Source organism: Denticeps clupeoides, unplaced genomic scaffold, assembly GCF_900700375.1.
Source record: "Denticeps clupeoides unplaced genomic scaffold, fDenClu1.1, whole genome shotgun sequence".
Taxonomy (NCBI): Eukaryota; Metazoa; Chordata; class Actinopteri; order Clupeiformes; family Denticipitidae; genus Denticeps; species Denticeps clupeoides.
In genome coordinates, this window is record NW_021630044.1 from 429 (window position 1) to 25,405 (window position 24,977).

Genomic DNA, 24,977 nt, shown 5'->3' on the forward strand with positions numbered 1-24,977 from the left:
AAAGTACCCCTTAACTTACTTTAAAAAAAGTAACAAAGTGATGTAAATACTTTCATTTTAAAAGTCTTACAATAGTTAAAGCTTACAGCACCTGGCATTCCCATGTAGTCTCCCATTCCAAGTACTAACCAGGCCCAAGCCTTCTTAGCTTCTGAGATCAGACAAGATTGGGCAATCTTCAGCTGGCATGTCCGTAAGCAAACTCTGCTTGAAAATCTTGGACTTTAAACAAAAGGACTTTGAAAACATTATAAAGTGCGAAAACTCCCGCTTTACTATCAAATTATGATGGAGAAAAGGCAAAAAAAGCTAACAAAGCCATGTAAATACTTTCATTTTAAAAGTTTTTCAATAGTTAAAGCTTACAGCACCTGGCATTCCCATGTAGTCTCCCATCCAAGTACTAACCAGGCCCAAGCCTTCTTAGCTTCTGAGATCAGACAAGATTGGGCATTCTTCAGCTGGTTTGTCCGTACACAAACTCTGCTTGAAAATCTTGAACTTTAAACCAAAAGGGCTTTGAAAACATTATAAAGTGCGAAAACTCCCGCTTTACTATCAAATTATGATGGAGAAAAGGCAAAAAAAGCTAACAAAGCCATGTAAATACTTTCATTTTAAAAGTTTTTCAATAGTTAAAGCTTACAGCACCTGGCATTCCCATGTAGTCTCCCATCCAAGTACTAACCAGGCCCAAGCCTTCTTAGCTTCTGAGATCAGACAAGATTGGGCATTCTTCAGCTGGTTTGTCCGTACACAAACTCTGCTTGAAAATCTTGAACTTTAAACCAAAAGGGCTTTGAAAACATTATAAAGTGCGAAAACTCCCGCTTTACTATCAAATTATGATGGAGAAAAAGGCAAAAAAAGCTAACAAAGCCATGTAAATACTTTCATTTTAAAAGTTTTTCAATAGTTAAAGCTTACAGCACCTGGTATTCCCATGTAGTCTCCCATCCAAGTACTAACCAGGCCCAAGCCTTCTTAGCTTCTGAGATCAGACAAGATTGGGCATTCTTCAGCTGGTTTGTCCGTACACAAACTCTGCTTGAAAATCTTGAACTTTAAACCAAAAGGGCTTTGAAAACATTATAAAGTGCGAAAACTCCCGCTTTACTATCAAATTATGATGGAAAAAAAGGCAAAAAAAGCTAACAAAGCCATGTAAATACTTTCATTTTAAAAGTTTTTCAATAGTTAAAGCTTACAGCACCTGGTATTCCCATGTAGTCTCCCATCCAAGTACTAACCAGGCCCAAGCCTTCTTAGCTTCTGAGATCAGACAAGATTGGGCATTCTTCAGCTGGTTTGTCCGTACACAAACTCTGCTTGAAAATCTTGAACTTTAAACCAAAGGGGCTTGAACACATATCAAAGAGTGAAAACTCCCGCTTTACTGTCAAATTATGATGGAGAAAAGGCATAAAAGTTGGAGTGGTAAGCTTTTATTTGCAAAACAACAAATAAAGTGCACACCTTCTAGAGGCAATGCAATACTGGGTCGATGAATAAAGCGGATGGAGCAGGCCCTATTGCCGACTCCCTGTTATAAAAATCCGCTTAATATGAAATATCAGATATTAAATTGACATCAGGGTGCGTAGCACCTGAAGGCCGAGGGCTGGAAAACCCCACCTAATCGATTCAGCTCCACCCCACTCCATAGCCAAGCCTGTGAATGATCGTTGTAGAGCACACACAGACAAAGAAACCTGAAGAGAAGTTAAAAAAAAAAAAAAAAAAAAAGAAAAAAGGCGGGAAAACATACTAAAGAAAGAAAGTACCCCTTAACTTACTTTAAAAAAGTTAACAAAGTGATGTAAATACTTTCATTTTAAAAGTCTTACAATAGTTAAAGCTTACAGCACCTGGCATTCCCATGTAGTCTCCCATTCAAGTACTAACCAGGCCCAAGCCTTCTTAGCTTCTGAGATCAGACAAGATTGGGCAATCTTCAGCTGGCATGTCCGTAAGCAAACTCTGCTTGAAAATCTTGGACTTTAAACAAAAGGACTTTGAAAACATTATAAAGTGCGAAAACTCCCGCTTTACTATCAAATTATGATGGAGAAAAGGCAAAAAAAGCTAACAAAGCCATGTAAATACTTTCATTTTAAAAGTTTTTCAATAGTTAAAGCTTACAGCACCTGGCATTCCCATGTAGTCTCCCATCCAAGTACTAACCAGGCCCAAGCCTTCTTAGCTTCTGAGATCAGACAAGATTGGGCATTCTTCAGCTGGTTTGTCCGTACACAAACTCTGCTTGAAAATCTTGAACTTTAAACCAAAAGGGCTTTGAAAACATTATAAAGTGCGAAAACTCCCGCTTTACTATCAAATTATGATGGAGAAAAAGGCAAAAAAAGCTAACAAAGCCATGTAAATACTTTCATTTGAAAAGTTTTTCAATAGTTAAAGCTTACAGCACCTGGTATTCCCAGGTAGTCTCCCATCCAAGTAATAACCAGGCCCAAGCCTTCTTAGCTTCTGAGATCAGACAAGATTGGGCATTCTTCAGCTGGTTTGTCCGTACACAAACTCTGCTTGAAAATCTTGAACTTTAAACCAAAGGGGCTTGAACACATATCAAAGAGTGAAAACTCCCGCTTTACTGTCAAATTATGATGGAGAAAAGGCATAAAAGTTGGAGTGGTAAGCTTTTATTTGCAAAACAACAAATAAAGTGCACACCTTCTAGAGGCAATGCAATACTGGGTCGATGAATAAAGCGGATGGAGCAGGCCCTATTGCCGACTCCCTGTTATAAAAATCCGCTTAATATGACATATCAGATATTAAATTGACATCAGGGTGCGTAGCACCTGAAGGCCGAGGGCTGGAAAACCCCACCTAATCGATTCAGCTCCACCCCACTCCATAGCCAAGCCTGTGAATGATCGTTGTAGAGCACACACAGACAAAGAAACCTGAAGAGAAGTTAAAAAAAAAAAAAAAAAAAGAAAAAAGGCGGGAAAACATACTAAAGAAAGAAAGTACCCCTTAACTTACTTTAAAAAAGTTAACAAAGTGATGTAAATACTTTCATTTTAAAAGTTTTACAATAGTTAAAGCTTACAGCACCTGGCATTCCCATGTAGTCTCCCATTCAAGTACTAACCAGGCCCAAGCCTTCTTAGCTTCTGAGATCAGACAAGATTGGGCAATCTTCAGCTGGCATGTCCGTAAGCAAACTCTGCTTGAAAATCTTGGACTTTAAACAAAAGGACTTTGAAAACATTATAAAGTGCGAAAACTCCCGCTTTACTATCAAATTATGATGGAGAAAAGGCAAAAAAAGCTAACAAAGCCATGTAAATACTTTCATTTTAAAAGTTTTTCAATAGTTAAAGCTTACAGCACCTGGCATTCCCATGTAGTCTCCCATCCAAGTACTAACCAGGCCCAAGCCTTCTTAGCTTCTGAGATCAGACAAGATTGGGCATTCTTCAGCTGGTTTGTCCGTACACAAACTCTGCTTGAAAATCTTGAACTTTAAACCAAAAGGGCTTTGAAAACATTATAAAGTGCGAAAACTCCCGCTTTACTATCAAATTATGATGGAAGAAAAGGCAAAAAAAGCTAACAAAGCCATGTAAATACTTTCATTTTAAAAGTTTTTCAATAGTTAAAGCTTACAGCACCTGGCATTCCCATGTAGTCTCCCATCCAAGTACTAACCAGGCCCAAGCCTTCTTAGCTTCTGAGATCAGACAAGATTGGGCATTCTTCAGCTGGTTTGTCCGTACACAAACTCTGCTTGAAAATCTTGAACTTTAAACCAAAAGGGCTTTGAAAACATTATAAAGTGCGAAAACTCCCGCTTTACTATCAAATTATGATGGAAAAAAAGGCAAAAAAAGCTAACAAAGCCATGTAAATACTTTCATTTTAAAAGTTTTTCAATAGTTAAAGCTTACAGCACCTGGTATTCCCATGTAGTCTCCCATCCAAGTACTAACCAGGCCCAAGCCTTCTTAGCTTCTGAGATCAGACAAGATTGGGCATTCTTCAGCTGGTTTGTCCGTACACAAACTCTGCTTGAAAATCTTGAACTTTAAACCAAAGGGGCTTGAACACATATCAAAGAGTGAAAACTCCCGCTTTACTGTCAAATTATGATGGAGAAAAGGCATAAAAGTTGGAGTGGTAAGCTTTTATTTGCAAAACAACAAATAAAGTGCACACCTTCTAGAGGCAATGCAATACTGGGTCGATGAATAAAGCGGATGGAGCAGGCCCTATTGCCGACTCCCTGTTATAAAAATCCGCTTAATATGAAATATCAGATATTAAATTGACATCAGGGTGCGTAGCACCTGAAGGCCGAGGGCTGGAAAACCCCACCTAATCGATTCAGCTCCACCCCACTCCATAGCCAAGCCTGTGAATGATCGTTGTAGAGCACACACAGACAAAGAAACCTGAAGAGAAGTTAAAAAAAAAAAAAAAAAAAAGAAAAAAGGCGGGAAAACATACTAAAGAAAGAAAGTACCCCTTAACTTACTTTAAAAAAGTTAACAAAGTGATGTAAATACTTTCATTTTAAAAGTCTTACAATAGTTAAAGCTTACAGCACCTGGCATTCCCATGTAGTCTCCCATTCAAGTACTAACCAGGCCCAAGCCTTCTTAGCTTCTGAGATCAGACAAGATTGGGCAATCTTCAGCTGGCTTGTCCGTAAGCAAACTCTGCTTGAAAATCTTGGACTTTAAACAAAAGGACTTTGAAAACATTATAAAGTGCGAAAACTCCCGCTTTACTATCAAATTATGATGGAGAAAAGGCAAAAAAAGCTAACAAAGCCATGTAAATACTTTCATTTTAAAAGTTTTTCAATAGTTAAAGCTTACAGCACCTGGCATTCCCATGTAGTCTCCCATCCAAGTACTAACCAGGCCCAAGCCTTCTTAGCTTCTGAGATCAGACAAGATTGGGCATTCTTCAGCTGGTTTGTCCGTACACAAACTCTGCTTGAAAATCTTGAACTTTAAACCAAAAGGGCTTTGAAAACATTATAAAGTGCGAAAACTCCCGCTTTACTATCAAATTATGATGGAAAAAAAGGCAAAAAAAGCTAACAAAGCCATGTAAATACTTTCATTTTAAAAGTTTTTCAATAGTTAAAGCTTACAGCACCTGGTATTCCCATGTAGTCTCCCATCCAAGTACTAACCAGGCCCAAGCCTTCTTAGCTTCTGAGATCAGACAAGATTGGGCATTCTTCAGCTGGTTTGTCCGTACACAAACTCTGCTTGAAAATCTTGAACTTTAAACCAAAGGGGCTTGAACACATATCAAAGAGTGAAAACTCCCGCTTTACTGTCAAATTATGATGGAGAAAAGGCATAAAAGTTGGAGTGGTAAGCTTTTATTTGCAAAACAACAAATAAAGTGCACACCTTCTAGAGGCAATGCAATACTGGGTCGATGAATAAAGCGGATGGAGCAGGCCCTATTGCCGACTCCCTGTTATAAAAATCCGCTTAATATGAAATATCAGATATTAAATTGACATCAGGGTGCGTAGCACCTGAAGGCCGAGGGCTGGAAAACCCCACCTAATCGATTCAGCTCCACCCCACTCCATAGCCAAGCCTGTGAATGATCGTTGTAGAGCACACACAGACAAAGAAACCTGAAGAGAAGTTAAAAAAAAAAAAAAAAAAAAGAAAAAAGGCGGGAAAACATACTAAAGAAAGAAAGTACCCCTTAACTTACTTTAAAAAAGTTAACAAAGTGATGTAAATACTTTCATTTTAAAAGTCTTACAATAGTTAAAGCTTACAGCACCTGGCATTCCCATGTAGTCTCCCATTCAAGTACTAACCAGGCCCAAGCCTTCTTAGCTTCTGAGATCAGACAAGATTGGGCAATCTTCAGCTGGCATGTCCGTAAGCAAACTCTGCTTGAAAATCTTGGACTTTAAACAAAAGGACTTTGAAAACATTATAAAGTGCGAAAACTCCCGCTTTACTATCAAATTATGATGGAGAAAAGGCAAAAAAAGCTAACAAAGCCATGTAAATACTTTCATTTTAAAAGTTTTTCAATAGTTAAAGCTTACAGCACCTGGCATTCCCATGTAGTCTCCCATCCAAGTACTAACCAGGCCCAAGCCTTCTTAGCTTCTGAGATCAGACAAGATTGGGCATTCTTCAGCTGGTTTGTCCGTACACAAACTCTGCTTGAAAATCTTGAACTTTAAACCAAAAGGGCTTTGAAAACATTATAAAGTGCGAAAACTCCCGCTTTACTATCAAATTATGATGGAAAAAAAGGCAAAAAAAGCTAACAAAGCCATGTAAATACTTTCATTTTAAAAGTTTTTCAATAGTTAAAGCTTACAGCACCTGGTATTCCCATGTAGTCTCCCATCCAAGTACTAACCAGGCCCAAGCCTTCTTAGCTTCTGAGATCAGACAAGATTGGGCATTCTTCAGCTGGTTTGTCCGTACACAAACTCTGCTTGAAAATCTTGAACTTTAAACCAAAGGGGCTTGAACACATATCAAAGAGTGAAAACTCCCGCTTTACTGTCAAATTATGATGGAGAAAAGGCATAAAAGTTGGAGTGGTAAGCTTTTATTTGCAAAACAACAAATAAAGTGCACACCTTCTAGAGGCAATGCAATACTGGGTCGATGAATAAAGCGGATGGAGCAGGCCCTATTGCCGACTCCCTGTTATAAAAATCCGCTTAATATGAAATATCAGATATTAAATTGACATCAGGGTGCGTAGCACCTGAAGGCCGAGGGCTGGAAAACCCCACCTAATCGATTCAGCTCCACCCCACTCCATAGCCAAGCCTGTGAATGATCGTTGTAGAGCACACACAGACAAAGAAACCTGAAGAGAAGTTAAAAAAAAAAAAAAAAAAAAGAAAAAAGGCGGGAAAACATACTAAAGAAAGAAAGTACCCCTTAACTTACTTTAAAAAAGTTAACAAAGTGATGTAAATACTTTCATTTTAAAAGTCTTACAATAGTTAAAGCTTACAGCACCTGGCATTCCCATGTAGTCTCCCATTCAAGTACTAACCAGGCCCAAGCCTTCTTAGCTTCTGAGATCAGACAAGATTGGGCAATCTTCAGCTGGCATGTCCGTAAGCAAACTCTGCTTGAAAATCTTGGACTTTAAACAAAAGGACTTTGAAAACATTATAAAGTGCGAAAACTCCCGCTTTACTATCAAATTATGATGGAGAAAAGGCAAAAAAAGCTAACAAAGCCATGTAAATACTTTCATTTTAAAAGTTTTTCAATAGTTAAAGCTTACAGCACCTGGCATTCCCATGTAGTCTCCCATCCAAGTACTAACCAGGCCCAAGCCTTCTTAGCTTCTGAGATCAGACAAGATTGGGCATTCTTCAGCTGGTTTGTCCGTACACAAACTCTGCTTGAAAATCTTGAACTTTAAACCAAAAGGGCTTTGAAAACATTATAAAGTGCGAAAACTCCCGCTTTACTATCAAATTATGATGGAAAAAAAGGCAAAAAAAGCTAACAAAGCCATGTAAATACTTTCATTTTAAAAGTTTTTCAATAGTTAAAGCTTACAGCACCTGGCATTCCCATGTAGTCTCCCATCCAAGTACTAACCAGGCCCAAGCCTTCTTAGCTTCTGAGATCAGACAAGATTGGGCATTCTTCAGCTGGTTTGTCCGTACACAAACTCTGCTTGAAAATCTTGAACTTTAAACCAAAAGGGCTTTGAAAACATTATAAAGTGCGAAAACTCCCGCTTTACTATCAAATTATGATGGAAAAAAGGCAAAAAAAGCTAACAAAGCCATGTAAATACTTTCATTTTAAAAGTTTTTCAATAGTTAAAGCTTACAGCACCTGGTATTCCCATGTAGTCTCCCATCCAAGTACTAACCAGGCCCAAGCCTTCTTAGCTTCTGAGATCAGACAAGATTGGGCATTCTTCAGCTGGTTTGTCCGTACACAAACTCTGCTTGAAAATCTTGAACTTTAAACCAAAGGGGCTTGAACACATATCAAAGAGTGAAAACTCCCGCTTTACTGTCAAATTATGATGGAGAAAAGGCATAAAAGTTGGAGTGGTAAGCTTTTATTTGCAAAACAACAAATAAAGTGCACACCTTCTAGAGGCAATGCAATACTGGGTCGATGAATAAAGCGGATGGAGCAGGCCCTATTGCCGACTCCCTGTTATAAAAATCCGCTTAATATGAAATATCAGATATTAAATTGACATCAGGGTGCGTAGCACCTGAAGGCCGAGGGCTGGAAAACCCCACCTAATCGATTCAGCTCCACCCCACTCCATAGCCAAGCCTGTGAATGATCGTTGTAGAGCACACACAGACAAAGAAACCTGAAGAGAAGTTAAAAAAAAAAAAAAAAAAGAAAAAAGGCGGGAAAACATACTAAAGAAAGAAAGTACCCCTTAACTTACTTTAAAAAAGTTAACAAAGTGATGTAAATACTTTCATTTTAAAAGTCTTACAATAGTTAAAGCTTACAGCACCTGGCATTCCCATGTAGTCTCCCATTCAAGTACTAACCAGGCCCAAGCCTTCTTAGCTTCTGAGATCAGACAAGATTGGGCAATCTTCAGCTGGCATGTCCGTAAGCAAACTCTGCTTGAAAATCTTGGACTTTAAACAAAAGGACTTTGAAAACATTATAAAGTGCGAAAACTCCCGCTTTACTATCAAATTATGATGGAGAAAAGGCAAAAAAAGCTAACAAAGCCATGTAAATACTTTCATTTTAAAAGTTTTTCAATAGTTAAAGCTTACAGCACCTGGCATTCCCATGTAGTCTCCCATCCAAGTACTAACCAGGCCCAAGCCTTCTTAGCTTCTGAGATCAGACAAGATTGGGCATTCTTCAGCTGGTTTGTCCGTACACAAACTCTGCTTGAAAATCTTGAACTTTAAACCAAAAGGGCTTTGAAAACATTATAAAGTGCGAAAACTCCCGCTTTACTATCAAATTATGATGGAGAAAAGGCAAAAAAAGCTAACAAAGCCATGTAAATACTTTCATTTTAAAAGTTTTTCAATAGTTAAAGCTTACAGCACCTGGCATTCCCATGTAGTCTCCCATCCAAGTACTAACCAGGCCCAAGCCTTCTTAGCTTCTGAGATCAGACAAGATTGGGCATTCTTCAGCTGGTTTGTCCGTACACAAACTCTGCTTGAAAATCTTGAACTTTAAACCAAAAGGGCTTTGAAAACATTATAAAGTGCGAAAACTCCCGCTTTACTATCAAATTATGATGGAAAAAAAGGCAAAAAAAGCTAACAAAGCCATGTAAATACTTTCATTTTAAAAGTTTTTCAATAGTTAAAGCTTACAGCACCTGGTATTCCCATGTAGTCTCCCATCCAAGTACTAACCAGGCCCAAGCCTTCTTAGCTTCTGAGATCAGACAAGATTGGGCATTCTTCAGCTGGTTTGTCCGTACACAAACTCTGCTTGAAAATCTTGAACTTTAAACCAAAAGGGCTTTGAAAACATTATAAAGTGCGAAAACTCCCGCTTTACTATCAAATTATGATGGAGAAAAGGCAAAAAAAGCTAACAAAGCCATGTAAATACTTTCATTTTAAAAGTTTTTCAATAGTTAAAGCTTACAGCACCTGGTATTCCCATGTAGTCTCCCATCCAAGTACTAACCAGGCCCAAGCCTTCTTAGCTTCTGAGATCAGACAAGATTGGGCATTCTTCAGCTGGTTTGTCCGTACACAAACTCTGCTTGAAAATCTTGAACTTTAAACCAAAAGGGCTTTGAAAACATTATAAAGTGCGAAAACTCCCGCTTTACTATCAAATTGTGATGGAAAAAAAGGCAAAAAAAGCTAACAAAGCCATGTAAATACTTTCATTTTAAAAGTTTTTCAATAGTTAAAGCTTACAGCACCTGGTATTCCCATGTAGTCTCCCATCCAAGTACTAACCAGGCCCAAGCCTTCTTAGCTTCTGAGATCAGACAAGATTGGGCATTCTTCAGCTGGTTTGTCCGTACACAAACTCTGCTTGAAAATCTTGAACTTTAAACCAAAGGGGCTTGAACACATATCAAAGAGTGAAAACTCCCGCTTTACTGTCAAATTATGATGGAGAAAAGGCATAAAAGTTGGAGTGGTAAGCTTTTATTTGCAAAACAACAAATAAAGTGCACACCTTCTAGAGGCAATGCAATACTGGGTCGATGAATAAAGCGGATGGAGCAGGCCCTATTGCCGACTCCCTGTTATAAAAATCCGCTTAATATGAAATATCAGATATTAAATTGACATCAGGGTGCGTAGCACCTGAAGGCCGAGGGCTGGAAAACCCCACCTAATCGATTCAGCTCCACCCCACTCCATAGCGAAGCCTGTGAATGATCGTTGTAGAGCACACACAGACAAAGAAACCTGAAGAGAAGTTAAAAAAAAAAAAAAAAAAAAAAGAAAAAAGGCGGGAAAACATACTAAAGAAAGAAAGTACCCCTTAACTTACTTTAAAAAAGTTAACAAAGTGATGTAAATACTTTCATTTTAAAAGTCTTACAATAGTTAAAGTGAAAGTGAAAAGTGAAGTGATTGTCACACGTGATACACAGCAGCACAGCACACAGTGCACACAGTGAAATTTGTCCTCTGCATTTAACCCATCACCCTGAGTGAGCAGTGGGCAGCCATGACAAGCGCCCGGGGAGCAGTGTGTGGGGACGGTGCTTTGCTCAGTGGCACCTCAGTGGTACCTTGGCAGATCGGGATTCGAACCAGCAACCTTCTGATTACGGGGCCGCTTCCTTAACCACTAGGCCACCACTGCCCCAAACTATTGTAAAGCTTACAATAGTTAAAGCTTCTCGTAATTTTAACAGTTTAACAGTTTTATCAGCAATCTTGAACTCATCCCTGAGATCGGCAGAACACCCGAGGCGGCGCACCCTACCCGACCGGGCGGAAGTGCTCGAAGACGCCGTCGAGACCGTAAACAAAGGCGGGGGAAGCGCGGAGGGCTAAGAGCTAAGCTAAAGCTAACACCACACCGGCTCTCTTTGCCCAGCATTCTTCTCGCCAATGTACGGTCACTGGTGAACAAAATGGATGAGATTCGACTCCGAATCAACCACAGCAAGAAACTCTGGAACTGCAATGTCATGATTTTCACTGAAACATGGCTAAACAACGGAATACCGGACAATGCTATTGCTCTAGCTGAGCACCACATTCTCCGGGCAGACAGAACGGCGGATGACTCCGGTAAGACCAGAGGTGGGGGATTGTGCATCTATGTTAACAAAGCCTGGTGCACGAACTCTACTATCATTGGGAGACACTGCTCAGCTAACCTAGAGTTTCTCATGGTTAAGTGCAGACCGTTCTATCTGCCGCGGGAGTTCACATCCACCATTATAACTGCCACTTACATTCCTCCTGATGCTGATGCCAAGCTTGCTATGAACGAACTTCATGCGGCCATCAGTAAACAACAGACTGATCACCCAGAGGCTGCATACATTGTGGCGGGCGATTTTAATCATTCCAATTTGAAGACGGTATTTCCTAAATTTCATAAAAACATTCTCTGTCACACCAGAGGAAACAAAACTCTGGATCAAGTTTATACAAACATGGCTGAAGCCTATGCTGTGACCCCCCTCCCCCACTTCGGACAATCAGATCACCTTTCTTTGTTTCTCACCCCCAAGTACTCCCCCCTCATCAACCGTGTGAAGCCATCAGTGAGGACCATCAAAGTGTGGCCAGCGGGGGCTGACATCACACTCCAGGACAGGTTCCAACACACAGACTGGAGTATGTTTGCTTCACAGGCCACCTGTGGCTCTCACACGGACATCGACATCTACACCTCCTCTGTTCTGAACTACATTAACACCACCATAGACACGGTTACTACTCAGAAACAGATCACCACATACCCTAATCAGAAGCCTTGGATGAACAAGGAGGTGCGTCTCCTGCTGAAGGCACGCAACAATGCCTTCAGATCGGGTGATGCACAGGCCTACGGCATTTCCAGGGCGAACCTGAAGAGGGGCATCAAAAAGGCCAAGCACTGCTACAAACTAAAGCTAGAGGAATACTTCTCCAATGCTGATCCTCGACGCTTGTGGCAGGGCATTCAGGCCATTACAGACTACAAACCCAGCAACTCAGCCCCCACAACCACAAATGTCCTCTTTCTGAATGAGCTCAACGACTTTTATGCTCGCTTTGAAAGAGACAACAAGCAACCTGCTGTCAAGATCCCCTCATCTACCGACCACTCGCCCATCATACTCACCTCCTCAGATGTTTGCACTGCACTGAGTCGGATAAACGCGCGCAGGGCTGCTGGACCAGACGGCATCCCGGGGCGCGTACTTAGAGCATGTGCAGAGCAGCTCGCTGGCGTATTCACGGACATTTTTAACATGTCTCTCGCCCAAGCAGCTGTTCCAACATGCCTCAAATCCACCTCCATTGTACCAGTGCCGAAACATTCTAGCCCAACATGCCTGAATGACTACCGCCCTGTAGCACTCACACCCATAATCATGAAGTGCTTTGAGCGGTTAGTCCTGGGACATCTGAGGGACTTTCTCCCACCAACTCTGGACCCACACCAGTTTGCGTACCGTAGCAATAGGAGCACAGAGGATGCAGTCTCCATAGCGCTGCACTCTGTACTCACACACCTGGACAAGCAAAACACATATGCACGGATGCTGTTTGTTGATTTCAGCTCAGCATTTAACACTGTCATCCCCTCTAAGCTAATCTCTAAACTTAGAGCCCTGGACATCAACACCTCACTTTGCAACTGGATTATGGACTTTCTGACCAGCAGACCACAGCATGTAAGGTCAGGCCACATCCGCTCCACTACTGTCACGCTCAACACTGGTGTACCACAGGGCTGTGTGCTGAGCCCCTTCCTCTACTCCCTCTTCACCCATGACTGCCGACCTATGTATGGATCAAACTCCGTTATTAAGTTTGCAGATGACACCACGGTGATAGGTCTCATCGACAACAACGATGAGACTGCCTACAGGGAGGAGGTCCAGCATCTGGCCACTTGGTGCACAGAAAATAACCTTCTTTTAAACACCACCAAGACCAAGGAGCTCATTGTGGACTTCAGGAGGGAGAGAAGAGGCTCGCATGATCCCATCCACATCAATGGGATGACTGTGCAGCCTGTTACATCCTTCAAGTTCCTGGGGACCCACATCTCAGAGGACCTGTCCTGGAGCATTAACACCTCCAGCCTGGTCAAGAAGGCTCACCAGCGCCTCTTCTTCTTGAGAACATTAAAAAAGAACCAGCTACCCACTACCATCCTGTTGAACTTTTACCGCTCTACAATAGAGAGCATCCTTACCAGCTGTCTCACAGTGTGGTATGGAAGCTGCACTGTTGCTGAGCGTAAGGCGATGCAGCGGGTGGTGAAAACTGCCCAGCGCATCACAGGGACTCCACTTCCATCCATTGAGGAAATCCAGAGGAAGCACTGCCTGCATCGCGCTCGCAGTATTCTTAAGGACTCCTCCCACCCGGCCCATGAACTGTTCTCTCTCCTGCCTTCAGGCAGACGGTTCAGGCTACCACGGACAAGAACCAGCAGACTTAGGAACAGCTTTTTTCCCAGAGCTGTTTCCTTGCTGAACTCCTCTGCCCCCCCCATTCACTCTTGATAATCACTGCACTGCACATATCACTTTGTACTGCACATATCACTTTGTACTGCACATATCACCTTATGTATATATATATAACTTAACTTATTTGAACTGTATCCTGCACTTGCTGCTTATTGCACTTCTGGTTAGACCTAAACTACATTTCGTTGCCCTGTACTTGTACATGTGTAATGACAATAAAGTTGAATCTAATCTTACAGCACCTGGCATTCCCATGTAGTCTCCCATTCAAGTACTAACCAGGCCCAAGCCTTCTTAGCTTCTGAGATCAGACAAGATTGGGCAATCTTCAGCTGGCATGTCCGTAAGCAAACTCTGCTTGAAAATCTTGGACTTTAAACAAAAGGACTTTGAAAACATTATAAAGTGCGAAAACTCCCGCTTTACTATCAAATTATGATGGAGAAAAGGCAAAAAAAGCTAACAAAGCCATGTAAATACTTTCATTTTAAAAGTTTTTCAATAGTTAAAGCTTACAGCACCTGGCATTCCCATGTAGTCTCCCATCCAAGTACTAACCAGGCCCAAGCCTTCTTAGCTTCTGAGATCAGACAAGATTGGGCATTCTTCAGCTGGTTTGTCCGTACACAAACTCTGCTTGAAAATCTTGAACTTTAAACCAAAAGGGCTTTGAAAACATTATAAAGTGCGAAAACTCCCGCTTTACTATCAAATTATGATGGAGAAAAGGCAAAAAAAGCTAACAAAGCCATGTAAATACTTTCATTTTAAAAGTTTTTCAATAGTTAAAGCTTACAGCACCTGGCATTCCCATGTAGTCTCCCATCCAAGTACTAACCAGGCCCAAGCCTTCTTAGCTTCTGAGATCAGACAAGATTGGGCATTCTTCAGCTGGTTTGTCCGTACACAAACTCTGCTTGAAAATCTTGAACTTTAAACCAAAAGGGCTTTGAAAACATTATAAAGTGCGAAAACTCCCGCTTTACTATCAAATTATGATGGAAAAAAAGGCAAAAAAAGCTAACAAAGCCATGTAAATACTTTCATTTTAAAAGTTTTTCAATAGTTAAAGCTTACAGCACCTGGTATTCCCATGTAGTCTCCCATCCAAGTACTAACCAGGCCCAAGCCTTCTTAGCTTCTGAGATCAGACAAGATTGGGCATTCTTCAGCTGGTTTGTCCGTACACAAACTCTGCTTGAAAATCTTGAACTTTAAACCAAAGGGGCTTGAACACATATCAAAGAGTGAAAACTCCCGCTTTACTGTCAAATTATGATGGAGAAAAGGCATAAAAGTTGGAGTGGTAAGCTTTTATTTGCAAAACAACAAATAAAGTGCACACCTTCTAGAGGCAATGCAATACTGGGTCGATGAATAAAGCGGATGGAGCAGGCCCTATTGCCGACTCCCTGTTATAAAAATCCGCTTAATATGAAATATCAGATATTAAATTGACATCAGGGTGCGTAGCACCTGAAGGCCGAGGGCTGGAAAACCCCACCTAATCGATTCAGCTCCACCCCACTCCATAGCCAAGCCTGTGAATGATCGTTGTAGAGCACACACAGACAAAGAAACCTGAAGAGAAGTTCAAAAAAAAAAAAAAAGAAAAAAGGCGGGAAAACATACTAAAGAAAGAAAGTACCCCTTAACTTACTTTAAAAAAGTTAACAAAGTGATGTAAATACTTTCATTTTAAAAGTCTTACAATAGTTAAAGCTTACAGCACCTGGCATTCCCATGTAGTCTCCCATTCAAGTACTAACCAGGCCCAAGCCTTCTTAGCTTCTGAGATCAGACAAGATTGGACAATCTTCAGCTGGCATGTCCGTAAGCAAACTCTGCTTGAAAATCTTGGACTTTAAACAAAAGGACTTCGAAAACATTATAAAGTGCGAAAACTCCCGCTTTACTGTCAAATTATGATGGAGAAAAGGCAAAAAAAGCTAACAAAGCCATGTAAATACTTTCATTTTAAAAGTTTTTCAATAGTTAAAGCTTACAGCACCTGGCATTCCCATGTAGTCTCCCATCCAAGTACTAACCAGGCCCAAGCCTTCTTAGCTTCTGAGATCAGACAAGATTGGGCATTCTTCAGCTGGTTTGTCCGTACACAAACTCTGCTTGAAAATCTTGAACTTTAAACCAAAAGGGCTTTGAAAACATTATAAAGTGCGAAAACTCCCGCTTTACTATCAAATTATGATGGAGAAAAGGCAAAAAAAGCTAACAAAGCCATGTAAATACTTTCATTTTAAAAGTTTTTCAATAGTTAAAGCTTACAGCACCTGGCATTCCCATGTAGTCTCCCATCCAAGTACTAACCAGGCCCAAGCCTTCTTAGCTTCTGAGATCAGACAAGATTGGGCATTCTTCAGCTGGTTTGTCCGTACACAAACTCTGCTTGAAAATCTTGAACTTTAAACCAAAAGGGCTTTGAAAACATTATAAAGTGCGAAAACTCCCGCTTTACTATCAAATTATGATGGAAAAAAAGGCAAAAAAAGCTAACAAAGCCATGTAAATACTTTCATTTTAAAAGTTTTTCAATAGTTAAAGCTTACAGCACCTGGTATTCCCATGTAGTCTCCCATCCAAGTACTAACCAGGCCCAAGCCTTCTTAGCTTCTGAGATCAGACAAGATTGGGCATTCTTCAGCTGGTTTGTCCGTACACAAACTCTGCTTGAAAATCTTGAACTTTAAACCAAAGGGGCTTGAACACATATCAAAGAGTGAAAACTCCCGCTTTACTGTCAAATTATGATGGAGAAAAGGCATAAAAGTTGGAGTGGTAAGCTTTTATTTGCAAAACAACAAATAAAGTGCACACCTTCTAGAGGCAATGCAATACTGGGTCGATGAATAAAGCGGATGGAGCAGGCCCTATTGCCGACTCCCTGTTATAAAAATCCGCTTAATATGACATATCAGATATTAAATTGACATCAGGGTGCGTAGCACCTGAAGGCCGAGGGCTGGAAAACCCCACCTAATCGATTCAGCTCCACCCCACTCCATAGCCAAGCCTGTGAATGATCGTTGTAGAGCACACACAGACAAAGAAACCTGAAGAGAAGTTAAAAAAAAAAAAAAAAAAAGAAAAAAGGCGGGAAAACATACTAAAGAAAGAAAGTACCCCTTAACTTACTTTAAAAAAGTTAACAAAGTGATGTAAATACTTTCATTTTAAAAGTCTTACAATAGTTAAAGCTTACAGCACCTGGCATTCCCATGTAGTCTCCCATTCAAGTACTAACCAGGCCCAAGCCTTCTTAGCTTCTGAGATCAGACAAGATTGGGCAATCTTCAGCTGGCATGTCCGTAAGCAAACTCTGCTTGAAAATCTTGGACTTTAAACAAAAGGACTTTGAAAACATTATAAAGTGCGAAAACTCCCGCTTTACTATCAAATTATGATGGAGAAAAGGCAAAAAAAGCTAACAAAGCCATGTAAATACTTTCATTTTAAAAGTTTTTCAATAGTTAAAGCTTACAGCACCTGGCATTCCCATGTAGTCTCCCATCCAAGTACTAACCAGGCCCAAGCCTTCTTAGCTTCTGAGATCAGACAAGATTGGGCATTCTTCAGCTGGTTTGTCCGTACACAAACTCTGCTTGAAAATCTTGAACTTTAAACCAAAAGGGCTTTGAAAACATTATAAAGTGCGAAAACTCCCGCTTTACTATCAAATTATGATGGAAAAAAAGGCAAAAAAAGCTAACAAAGCCATGTAAATACTTTCATTTTAAAAGTTTTTCAATAGTTAAAGCTTACAGCACCTGGTATTCCCATGTAGTCTCCCATCCAAGTACTAACCAGGCCCAAGCCTTCTTAGCTTCTGAGATCAGACAAGATTGGGCATTCTTCAGCTGGTTTGTCCGTACACAAACTCTGCTTGAAAATCTTGAACTTTAAACCAAAGGGGCTTGAACACATATCAAAGAGTGAAAACTCCCGCTTTACTGTCAAATTATGATGGAGAAAAGGCATAAAAGTTGGAGTGGTAAGCTTTTATTTGCAAAACAACAAATAAAGTGCACACCTTCTAGAGGCAATGCAATACTGGGTCGATGAATAAAGCGGATTGAGCAGGCCCTATTGCCGACTCCCTGTTATAAAAATCCGCTTAATATGAAATATCAGATATTAAATTGACATCAGGGTGCGTAGCACCTGAAGGCCGAGGGCTGGAAAACCCCACCTAATCGATTCAGCTCCACCCCACTCCATAGCCAAGCCTGTGAATGATCGTTGTAGAGCACACACAGACAAAGAAACCTGAAGAGAAGTTAAAAAAAAAAAAAAAAAAAAAAGAAAAAAGGCGGGAAAACATACTAAAGAAAGAAAGTACCCCTTAACTTACTTTAAAAAAGTTAACAAAGTGATGTAAATACTTTCATTTTAAAAGTTTTTCAATAGTTAAAGCTTACAGCACCTGGCATTCCCATGTAGTCTCCCATCCAAGTACTAACCAGGCCCAAGCCTTCTTAGCTTCTGAGATCAGACAAGATTGGGCATTCTTCAGCTGGTTGTCCGTACACAAACTCTGCTTGAAAATCTTGAACTTTAAACCAAAAGGGCTTTGAAAACATTATAAAGTGCGAAAACTCCCGCTTTACTATCAAATTATGATGGAGAAAAGGCAAAAAAAGCTAACAAAGCCATGTAAATACTTTCATTTTAAAAGTTTTTCAATAGTTAAAGCTTACAGCACCTGGCATTCCCATGTAGTCTCCCATCCAAGTACTAACCAGGCCCAAGCCTTCTTAGCTTCTGAGATCAGACAAGATTGGGCATTCTTCAGCTGGTTTGTCCGTACACAAACTCTGCTTGAAAATCTTGAACTTTAAACCAAAAGGGCTTTGAAAACATTATAAAGTGCGAAAACTCCCGCTTTACTATCAAATTATGATGGAAAAAAAGGCAAAAAAAAGCTAACAAAGCCATGTAAATACTTTCATTTTAAAAGTTTTTCAATAGTTAAAGCTTACAGCACCTGGTATTCCCATGTAGTCTCCCATCCAAGTACTAACCAGGCCCAAGCCTTCTTAGCTTCTGAGATCAGACAAGATTGGGCATTCTTCAGCTGGTTTGTCCGTACACAAACTCTGCTTGAAAATCTTGAACTTTAAACCAAAGGGGCTTGAACACATATCAAAGAGTGAAAACTCCCGCTTTACTGTCAAATTATGATGGAGAAAAGGCATAAAAGTTGGAGTGGTAAGCTTTTATTTGCAAAACAACAAATAAAGTGCACACCTTCTAGAGGCAATGCAATACTGGGTCGATGAATAAAGCGGATTGAGCAGGCCCTATTGCCGACTCCCTGTTATAAAAATCCGCTTAATATGAAATATCAGATATTAAATTGACATCAGGGTGCGTAGCACCTGAAGGCCGAGGGCTGGAAAACCCCACCTAATCGATTCAGCTCCACCCCACTCCATAGCCAAGCCTGTGAATGATCGTTGTAGAGCACACACAGACAAAGAAACCTGAAGAGAAGTTAAAAAAAAAAAAAAAAAAAAAAAGAAAAAAGGCGGGAAAACATACTAAAGAAAGAAAGTACCCCTTAACTTACTTTAAAAAAGTTAACAAAGTGATGTAAATACTTTCATTTTAAAAGTCTTACAATAGTTAAAGCTTACAGCACCTGGCATTCCCATGTAGTCTCCCATTCAAGTACTAACCAGGCCCAAGCCTTCTTAGCTTCTGAGATCAGACAAGATTGGGCAATTCTTCAGCTGGCATTGTCCGTACAGCAAACTCTGCTTGAAAATCTTGAACTTTAAACCAAAAGGGACTTTGAAAACATTATAAAGTGCGAAAACTCCCGCTTTACTATCAAATTATGATGGAGAAAAGGCAAAAAAAGCTAACAAAGCCATGTAAATACTTTCATTTTAAAAGTTTTTCAATAGTTAAAGCTTACAGCACCTGGCATTCCCATGTAGTCTCCCATCCAAGTACTAACCAGGCCCAAGCCTTCTTAGCTTCTGAGATCAGACAAGATTGGGCATTCTTCAGCTGGTTTGTCCGTACACAAACTCTGCTTGAAAATCTTGAACTTTAAACCAAAAGGGCTTTGAAAACATTATAAAGTGCGAAAACTCCCGCTTTACTATCAAATTATGATGGAAAAAAAGGCAAAAAAAGCTAACAAAGCCATGTAAATACTTTCATTTTAAAAGTTTTTCAATAGTTAAAGCTTACAGCACCTGGTATTCCCATGTAGTCTCCCATCCAAGTACTAACCAGGCCCAAGCCTTCTTAGCTTCTGAGATCAGACAAGATTGGGCATTCTTCAGCTGGTTTGTCCGTACACAAACTCTGCTTGAAAATCTTGAACTTTAAACCAAAGGGGCTTGAACACATATCAAAGAGTGAAAACTCCCGCTTTACTGTCAAATTATGATGGAGAAAAGGCATAAAAGTTGGAGTGGTAAGCTTTTATTTGCAAAACAACAAATAAAGTGCACACCTTCTAGAGGCAATGCAATACTGGGTCGATGAATAAAGCGGATGGAGCAGGCCCTATTGCCGACTCCCTGTTATAAAAATCCGCTTAATATGAAATATCAGATATTAAATTGACATCAGGGTGCGTAGCACCTGAAGGCCGAGGGCTGGAAAACCCCACCTAATCGATTCAGCTCCACCCCACTCCATAGCCAAGCCTGTGAATGATCGTTGTAGAGCACACACAGACAAAGAAACCTGAAGAGAAGTTAAAAAAAAAAAAAAAAAAAAAAAAGAAAAAAGGCGGGAAAACATACTAAAGAAAGAAAGTACCCCTTAACTTACTTTAAAAAAGTTAACAAAGTGATGTAAATACTTTCATTTTAAAAGTCTTACAATAGTTAAAGCTTACAGCACCTGGCATTCCCATGTAGTCTCCCATTCAAGTACTAACCAGGCCCAAGCCTTCTTAGCTTCTGAGATCAGACAAGATTGGGCAATCTTCAGCTGGCATGTCCGTAAGCAAACTCTGCTTGAAAATCTTGGACTTTAAACAAAAGGACTTTGAAAACATTATAAAGTGCGAAAACTCCCGCTTTACTATCAAATTATGATGGAGAAAAGGCAAAAAAAGCTAACAAAGCCATGTAAATACTTTCATTTTAAAAGTTTTTCAATAGTTAAAGCTTACAGCACCTGGCATTCCCATGTAGTCTCCCATCCAAGTACTAACCAGGCCCAAGCCTTCTTAGCTTCTGAGATCAGACAAGATTGGGCATTCTTCAGCTGGTTTGTCCGTACACAAACTCTGCTTGAAAATCTTGAACTTTAAACCAAAAGGGCTTTGAAAACATTATAAAGTGCGAAAACTCCCGCTTTACTATCAAATTATGATGGAGAAAAGGCAAAAAAAGCTAACAAAGCCATGTAAATACTTTCATTTTAAAAGTTTTTCAATAGTTAAAGCTTACAGCACCTGGTATTCCCATGTAGTCTCCCATCCAAGTACTAACCAGGCCCAAGCCTTCTTAGCTTCTGAGATCAGACAAGATTGGGCATTCTTCAGCTGGTTTGTCCGTACACAAACTCTGCTTGAAAATCTTGAACTTTAAACCAAAAGGGCTTTGAAAACATTATAAAGTGCGAAAACTCCCGCTTTACTATCAAATTATGATGGAGAAAAGGCAAAAAAAGCTAACAAAGCCATGTAAATACTTTCATTTTAAAAGTTTTTCAATAGTTAAAGCTTACAGCACCTGGTATTCCCATGTAGTCTCCCATCCAAGTACTAACCAGGCCCAAGCCTTCTTAGCTTCTGAGATCAGACAAGATTGGGCATTCTTCAGCTGGTTTGTCCGTACACAAACTCTGCTTGAAAATCTTGAACTTTAAACCAAAGGGGCTTGAACACATATCAAAGAGTGAAAACTCCCGCTTTACTGTCAAATTATGATGGAGAAAAGGCATAAAAGTTGGAGTGGTAAGCTTTTATTTGCAAAACAACAAATAAAGTGCACACCTTCTAGAGGCAATGCAATACTGGGTCGATGAATAAAGCGGATGGAGCAGGCCCTATTGCCGACTCCCTGTTATAAAAATCCGCTTAATATGAAATATCAGATATTAAATTGACATCAGGGTGCGTAGCACCTGAAGGCCGAGGGCTGGAAAACCCCACCTAATCGATTCAGCTCCACCCCACTCCATAGCCAAGCCTGTGAATGATCGTTGTAGAGCACACACAGACAAAGAAACCTGAAGAGAAGTTAAAAAAAAAAAAAAAAAAAAAAAAAAAAAAAAGGCGGGAAAACATACTAAAGAAAAAAAGTACCCCTTAACTTACTTTAAAAAAAGTTAACAAAGTGATGTAAATACTTTCATTTTAAAAGTTTTTCAATAGTTAAAAGCTTACAGCACCTGGCATTCCCATGTAGTCTCCCATCCAAGTACTAACCAGGCCCAAGCCTTCTTAGCTTCTGAGATCAGACAAGATTGGGCATTCTTCAGCTGGTTTGTCCGTACACAAACTCTGCTTGAAAATCTTGAACTTTAAAAACCAAAAGGGCTTTGAAAAACATTATAAAGTGCGAAAACTCCCGCTTTACTATCAAATTATGATGGAGAAAAGGCAAAAAAAGCTAACAAAGCCATGTAAATACTTTCATTTTAAAAGTTTTTTCAATAGTTAAAGCTTACAGCACCTGGCATTCCCATGTAGTCTCCCATCCAAGTACTAACCAGGCCCAGCCTTCTTAGCTTCTGAGATCAGACAAGATTGGGCATTCTTCAGCTGGTTTGTCCGTACACAAAACTCTGCTTGAAAATCTTGAACTTTAAACCAAAGGGGCTTGAACACATATCAAAGAGTGAAAACTCCCGCTTTACTGTCAAAATTATGATGGAGAAAAGGCATAAAAGTTGGAGTGGTAAGCTTTTATTTGCAAAACAACAAATAAAGTGCACACCTTCTAGAGGCAATGCAATACTGGGTCGATGAATAAAGCGGATGGAGCAGGCCCTATTGCCGACTCCCTGTTATAAAATCCGCTTAATATGAAATATCAGATATTAAATTGACATCAGGGTGCGTAGCACCTGAAGGCCGAGGGCTGGAAAACCCCACCTAATCGATTCAGCTCCACCCCACTCCATAGCCAAGCCTGTGAATGATCGTTGTAGAGCACACACAGACAAAGAAACCTGAAGAGAAGTTAAAAAAAAAAAAAAAAAAAGAAAAAAAGGCGGGAAAACATACTAAAGAAAGAAAGTACCCCTTAACTTACTTTAAAAAAGTTAACAAAGTGATGTAAATACTTTCATTTTAAAAGTCTTACAATAGTTAAAGCTTACAGCACCTGGCATTCCCATGTAGTCTCCCATTCAAGTACTAACCAGGCCCAAGCCTTCTTAGCTTCTGAGATCAGACAAGATTGGGCAATCTTCAGCTGGCATGTCCGTAAGCAAACTCTGCTTGAAAATCTTGGACTTTAAACCAAAAGGGCTTTGAAAACATTATAAAGTGCGAAAACTCCCGCTTTACTATCAAATTATGATGGAGAAAAGGCAAAAAAAGCTAACAAAGCCATGTAAATACTTTCATTTTAAAAGTTTTTCAATAGTTAAAGCTTACAGCACCTGGCATTCCCATGTAGTCTCCCATCCAAGTACTAACCAGGCCCAAGCCTTCTTAGCTTCTGAGATCAGACAAGATTGGGCATTCTTCAGCTGGTTTGTCCGTACACAAACTCTGCTTGAAAATCTTGAACTTTAAACCAAAAGGGCTTTGAAAACATTATAAAGTGCGAAAACTCCCGCTTTACTATCAAATTATGATGGAGAAAAGGCAAAAAAAGCTAACAAAGCCATGTAAATACTTTCATTTTAAAAGTTTTTCAATAGTTAAAGCTTACAGCACCTGGTATTCCCATGTAGTCTCCCATCCAAGTACTAACCAGGCCCAAGCCTTCTTAGCTCTGAGATCAGACAAGATTGGGCAATCTTCAGCTGGCATGTCCGTACGCAAACTCTGCTTGAAAATCTTGAACTTTAAACAAAAGGACTTTGAAAACATTATAAAGTGCGAAACTCCCGCTTTACTATCAAATTATGATGGAAGAAAAAGGCAAAAAAGCTAACAAAGCCATGTAAATACTTTCATTTTAAAAGTTTTTCAATAGTTAAAGCTTACAGCACCTGGCATTCCCATGTAGTCTCCCATCCAAGTACTAACCAGGCCCAAGCCTTCTTAGCTTCTGAGATCAGACAAGATTGGGCATTCTTCAGCTGGTTTGTCCGTACACAAACTCTGCTTGAAAATCTTGAACTTTAAACCAAAAGGGCTTTGAAAACATTATAAAGTGCGAAAACTCCCGCTTTTACTATCAAATTATGATGGAGAAAGGCAAAAAAAGCTAACAAAGCCATGTAAATACTTTCATTTTAAAAGTTTTTCAATAGTTAAAGCTTACAGCACCTGGCATTCCCATGTAGTCTCCCATCCAAGTACTAACCAGGCCCAAGCCTTCTTAGCTTCTGAGATCAGACAAGATTGGGCATTCTTCAGCTGGTTTGTCCGTACACAAACTCTGCTTGAAAATCTTGAACTTTAAACCAAAAGGGCTTTGAAACATTATAAAGTGCGAAAACTCCCGCTTTACTATCAAATTATGATGGAAAAAAAGGCAAAAAAAGCTAACAAAGCCATGTAAATACTTTCATTTTAAAAGTTTTTCAATAGTTAAAGCTTACAGCACCTGGTATTCCCATGTAGTCTCCCATCCAAGTACTAACCAGGCCCAAGCCTTCTTAGCTTCTGAGATCAGACAAGATTGGGCATTCTTCAGCTGGTTTGTCCGTACACAAACTCTGCTTTGAAAATCTTGAACTTTAAACCAAAGGGGCTTGAACACATATCAAAGAGTGAAAACTCCCGCTTTACTGTCAAATTATGATGGAGAAAAGGCATAAAAGTTGGAGTGGTAAGCTTTTATTTGCAAAACAACAAATAAAGTGCACACCTTCTAGAGGCAATGCAATACTGGGTCGATGAATAAAGCGGATTGAGCAGGCCCTATTGCCGACTCCCTGTTATAAAAATCCGCTTAATATGAAATATCAGATATTAAATTGACATCAGGGTGCGTAGCACCTGAAGGCCGAGGGCTGGAAAACCCCACCTAATCGATTCAGCTCCACCCCACTCCATAGCCAAGCCTGTGAATGATCGTTGTAGAGCACACACAGACAAAGAAACCTGAAGAGAAGTTAAAAAAAAAAAAAAAAAAAAAAAAAAGAAAAAGGCGGGAAAACATACTAAAGAAAGAAAGTACCCCTTAACTTACTTTAAAAAAGTTACAAAGTGATGTAAAACT

The 24,977-nt window shown here is 39.9% G+C and overlaps 48 pseudogenes; all 48 read right to left on the reverse strand.

Moving 5' to 3' along the window:
• Positions 1-359: 359 nt before the first annotated feature.
• On the reverse strand, positions 360-478 carry LOC114781414 (uncharacterized; annotated as a pseudogene).
• A 161-nt stretch (positions 479-639) lies between these two features.
• Positions 640-758, reverse strand: LOC114781415 (uncharacterized; annotated as a pseudogene).
• A 162-nt stretch (positions 759-920) lies between these two features.
• LOC114781395 (uncharacterized) lies at positions 921-1,039 on the reverse strand (annotated as a pseudogene).
• Positions 1,040-1,201: 162 nt separating this feature from the next.
• Positions 1,202-1,320, reverse strand: LOC114781396 (uncharacterized; annotated as a pseudogene).
• A 536-nt stretch (positions 1,321-1,856) lies between these two features.
• On the reverse strand, positions 1,857-1,975 carry LOC114781390 (uncharacterized; annotated as a pseudogene).
• A 160-nt stretch (positions 1,976-2,135) lies between these two features.
• LOC114781416 (uncharacterized) lies at positions 2,136-2,254 on the reverse strand (annotated as a pseudogene).
• An 815-nt stretch (positions 2,255-3,069) lies between these two features.
• Positions 3,070-3,188, reverse strand: LOC114781402 (uncharacterized; annotated as a pseudogene).
• A 160-nt stretch (positions 3,189-3,348) lies between these two features.
• Positions 3,349-3,467, reverse strand: LOC114781417 (uncharacterized; annotated as a pseudogene).
• A 162-nt stretch (positions 3,468-3,629) lies between these two features.
• On the reverse strand, positions 3,630-3,748 carry LOC114781418 (uncharacterized; annotated as a pseudogene).
• Positions 3,749-3,910: 162 nt separating this feature from the next.
• LOC114781397 (uncharacterized) lies at positions 3,911-4,029 on the reverse strand (annotated as a pseudogene).
• Positions 4,030-4,843: 814 nt separating this feature from the next.
• LOC114781420 (uncharacterized) lies at positions 4,844-4,962 on the reverse strand (annotated as a pseudogene).
• A 162-nt stretch (positions 4,963-5,124) lies between these two features.
• Positions 5,125-5,243, reverse strand: LOC114781398 (uncharacterized; annotated as a pseudogene).
• Positions 5,244-5,778: 535 nt separating this feature from the next.
• LOC114781413 (uncharacterized) lies at positions 5,779-5,897 on the reverse strand (annotated as a pseudogene).
• Positions 5,898-6,057: 160 nt separating this feature from the next.
• LOC114781421 (uncharacterized) lies at positions 6,058-6,176 on the reverse strand (annotated as a pseudogene).
• A 162-nt stretch (positions 6,177-6,338) lies between these two features.
• On the reverse strand, positions 6,339-6,457 carry LOC114781399 (uncharacterized; annotated as a pseudogene).
• A 535-nt stretch (positions 6,458-6,992) lies between these two features.
• Positions 6,993-7,111, reverse strand: LOC114781425 (uncharacterized; annotated as a pseudogene).
• Positions 7,112-7,271: 160 nt separating this feature from the next.
• LOC114781422 (uncharacterized) lies at positions 7,272-7,390 on the reverse strand (annotated as a pseudogene).
• Positions 7,391-7,552: 162 nt separating this feature from the next.
• Positions 7,553-7,671, reverse strand: LOC114781423 (uncharacterized; annotated as a pseudogene).
• A 161-nt stretch (positions 7,672-7,832) lies between these two features.
• LOC114781400 (uncharacterized) lies at positions 7,833-7,951 on the reverse strand (annotated as a pseudogene).
• Positions 7,952-8,484: 533 nt separating this feature from the next.
• Positions 8,485-8,603, reverse strand: LOC114781438 (uncharacterized; annotated as a pseudogene).
• Positions 8,604-8,763: 160 nt separating this feature from the next.
• Positions 8,764-8,882, reverse strand: LOC114781424 (uncharacterized; annotated as a pseudogene).
• A 161-nt stretch (positions 8,883-9,043) lies between these two features.
• On the reverse strand, positions 9,044-9,162 carry LOC114781426 (uncharacterized; annotated as a pseudogene).
• Positions 9,163-9,324: 162 nt separating this feature from the next.
• Positions 9,325-9,443, reverse strand: LOC114781401 (uncharacterized; annotated as a pseudogene).
• Positions 9,444-9,604: 161 nt separating this feature from the next.
• On the reverse strand, positions 9,605-9,723 carry LOC114781403 (uncharacterized; annotated as a pseudogene).
• Positions 9,724-9,885: 162 nt separating this feature from the next.
• Positions 9,886-10,004, reverse strand: LOC114781404 (uncharacterized; annotated as a pseudogene).
• Positions 10,005-14,150: 4,146 nt separating this feature from the next.
• On the reverse strand, positions 14,151-14,269 carry LOC114781427 (uncharacterized; annotated as a pseudogene).
• A 161-nt stretch (positions 14,270-14,430) lies between these two features.
• LOC114781428 (uncharacterized) lies at positions 14,431-14,549 on the reverse strand (annotated as a pseudogene).
• A 162-nt stretch (positions 14,550-14,711) lies between these two features.
• LOC114781405 (uncharacterized) lies at positions 14,712-14,830 on the reverse strand (annotated as a pseudogene).
• An 810-nt stretch (positions 14,831-15,640) lies between these two features.
• On the reverse strand, positions 15,641-15,759 carry LOC114781429 (uncharacterized; annotated as a pseudogene).
• Positions 15,760-15,920: 161 nt separating this feature from the next.
• LOC114781430 (uncharacterized) lies at positions 15,921-16,039 on the reverse strand (annotated as a pseudogene).
• Positions 16,040-16,201: 162 nt separating this feature from the next.
• Positions 16,202-16,320, reverse strand: LOC114781406 (uncharacterized; annotated as a pseudogene).
• Positions 16,321-16,854: 534 nt separating this feature from the next.
• On the reverse strand, positions 16,855-16,973 carry LOC114781391 (uncharacterized; annotated as a pseudogene).
• A 160-nt stretch (positions 16,974-17,133) lies between these two features.
• Positions 17,134-17,252, reverse strand: LOC114781431 (uncharacterized; annotated as a pseudogene).
• A 162-nt stretch (positions 17,253-17,414) lies between these two features.
• On the reverse strand, positions 17,415-17,533 carry LOC114781407 (uncharacterized; annotated as a pseudogene).
• Positions 17,534-18,349: 816 nt separating this feature from the next.
• LOC114781432 (uncharacterized) lies at positions 18,350-18,468 on the reverse strand (annotated as a pseudogene).
• A 163-nt stretch (positions 18,469-18,631) lies between these two features.
• On the reverse strand, positions 18,632-18,750 carry LOC114781408 (uncharacterized; annotated as a pseudogene).
• Positions 18,751-19,572: 822 nt separating this feature from the next.
• LOC114781433 (uncharacterized) lies at positions 19,573-19,691 on the reverse strand (annotated as a pseudogene).
• Positions 19,692-19,853: 162 nt separating this feature from the next.
• Positions 19,854-19,972, reverse strand: LOC114781409 (uncharacterized; annotated as a pseudogene).
• Positions 19,973-20,511: 539 nt separating this feature from the next.
• Positions 20,512-20,630, reverse strand: LOC114781392 (uncharacterized; annotated as a pseudogene).
• Positions 20,631-20,790: 160 nt separating this feature from the next.
• LOC114781434 (uncharacterized) lies at positions 20,791-20,909 on the reverse strand (annotated as a pseudogene).
• A 161-nt stretch (positions 20,910-21,070) lies between these two features.
• Positions 21,071-21,189, reverse strand: LOC114781410 (uncharacterized; annotated as a pseudogene).
• A 161-nt stretch (positions 21,190-21,350) lies between these two features.
• LOC114781411 (uncharacterized) lies at positions 21,351-21,469 on the reverse strand (annotated as a pseudogene).
• Positions 21,470-22,011: 542 nt separating this feature from the next.
• Positions 22,012-22,130, reverse strand: LOC114781437 (uncharacterized; annotated as a pseudogene).
• Positions 22,131-22,949: 819 nt separating this feature from the next.
• Positions 22,950-23,068, reverse strand: LOC114781394 (uncharacterized; annotated as a pseudogene).
• A 161-nt stretch (positions 23,069-23,229) lies between these two features.
• Positions 23,230-23,348, reverse strand: LOC114781439 (uncharacterized; annotated as a pseudogene).
• Positions 23,349-23,787: 439 nt separating this feature from the next.
• On the reverse strand, positions 23,788-23,906 carry LOC114781440 (uncharacterized; annotated as a pseudogene).
• A 161-nt stretch (positions 23,907-24,067) lies between these two features.
• LOC114781441 (uncharacterized) lies at positions 24,068-24,186 on the reverse strand (annotated as a pseudogene).
• A 161-nt stretch (positions 24,187-24,347) lies between these two features.
• On the reverse strand, positions 24,348-24,466 carry LOC114781412 (uncharacterized; annotated as a pseudogene).
• Positions 24,467-24,977: the final 511 nt, after the last annotated feature.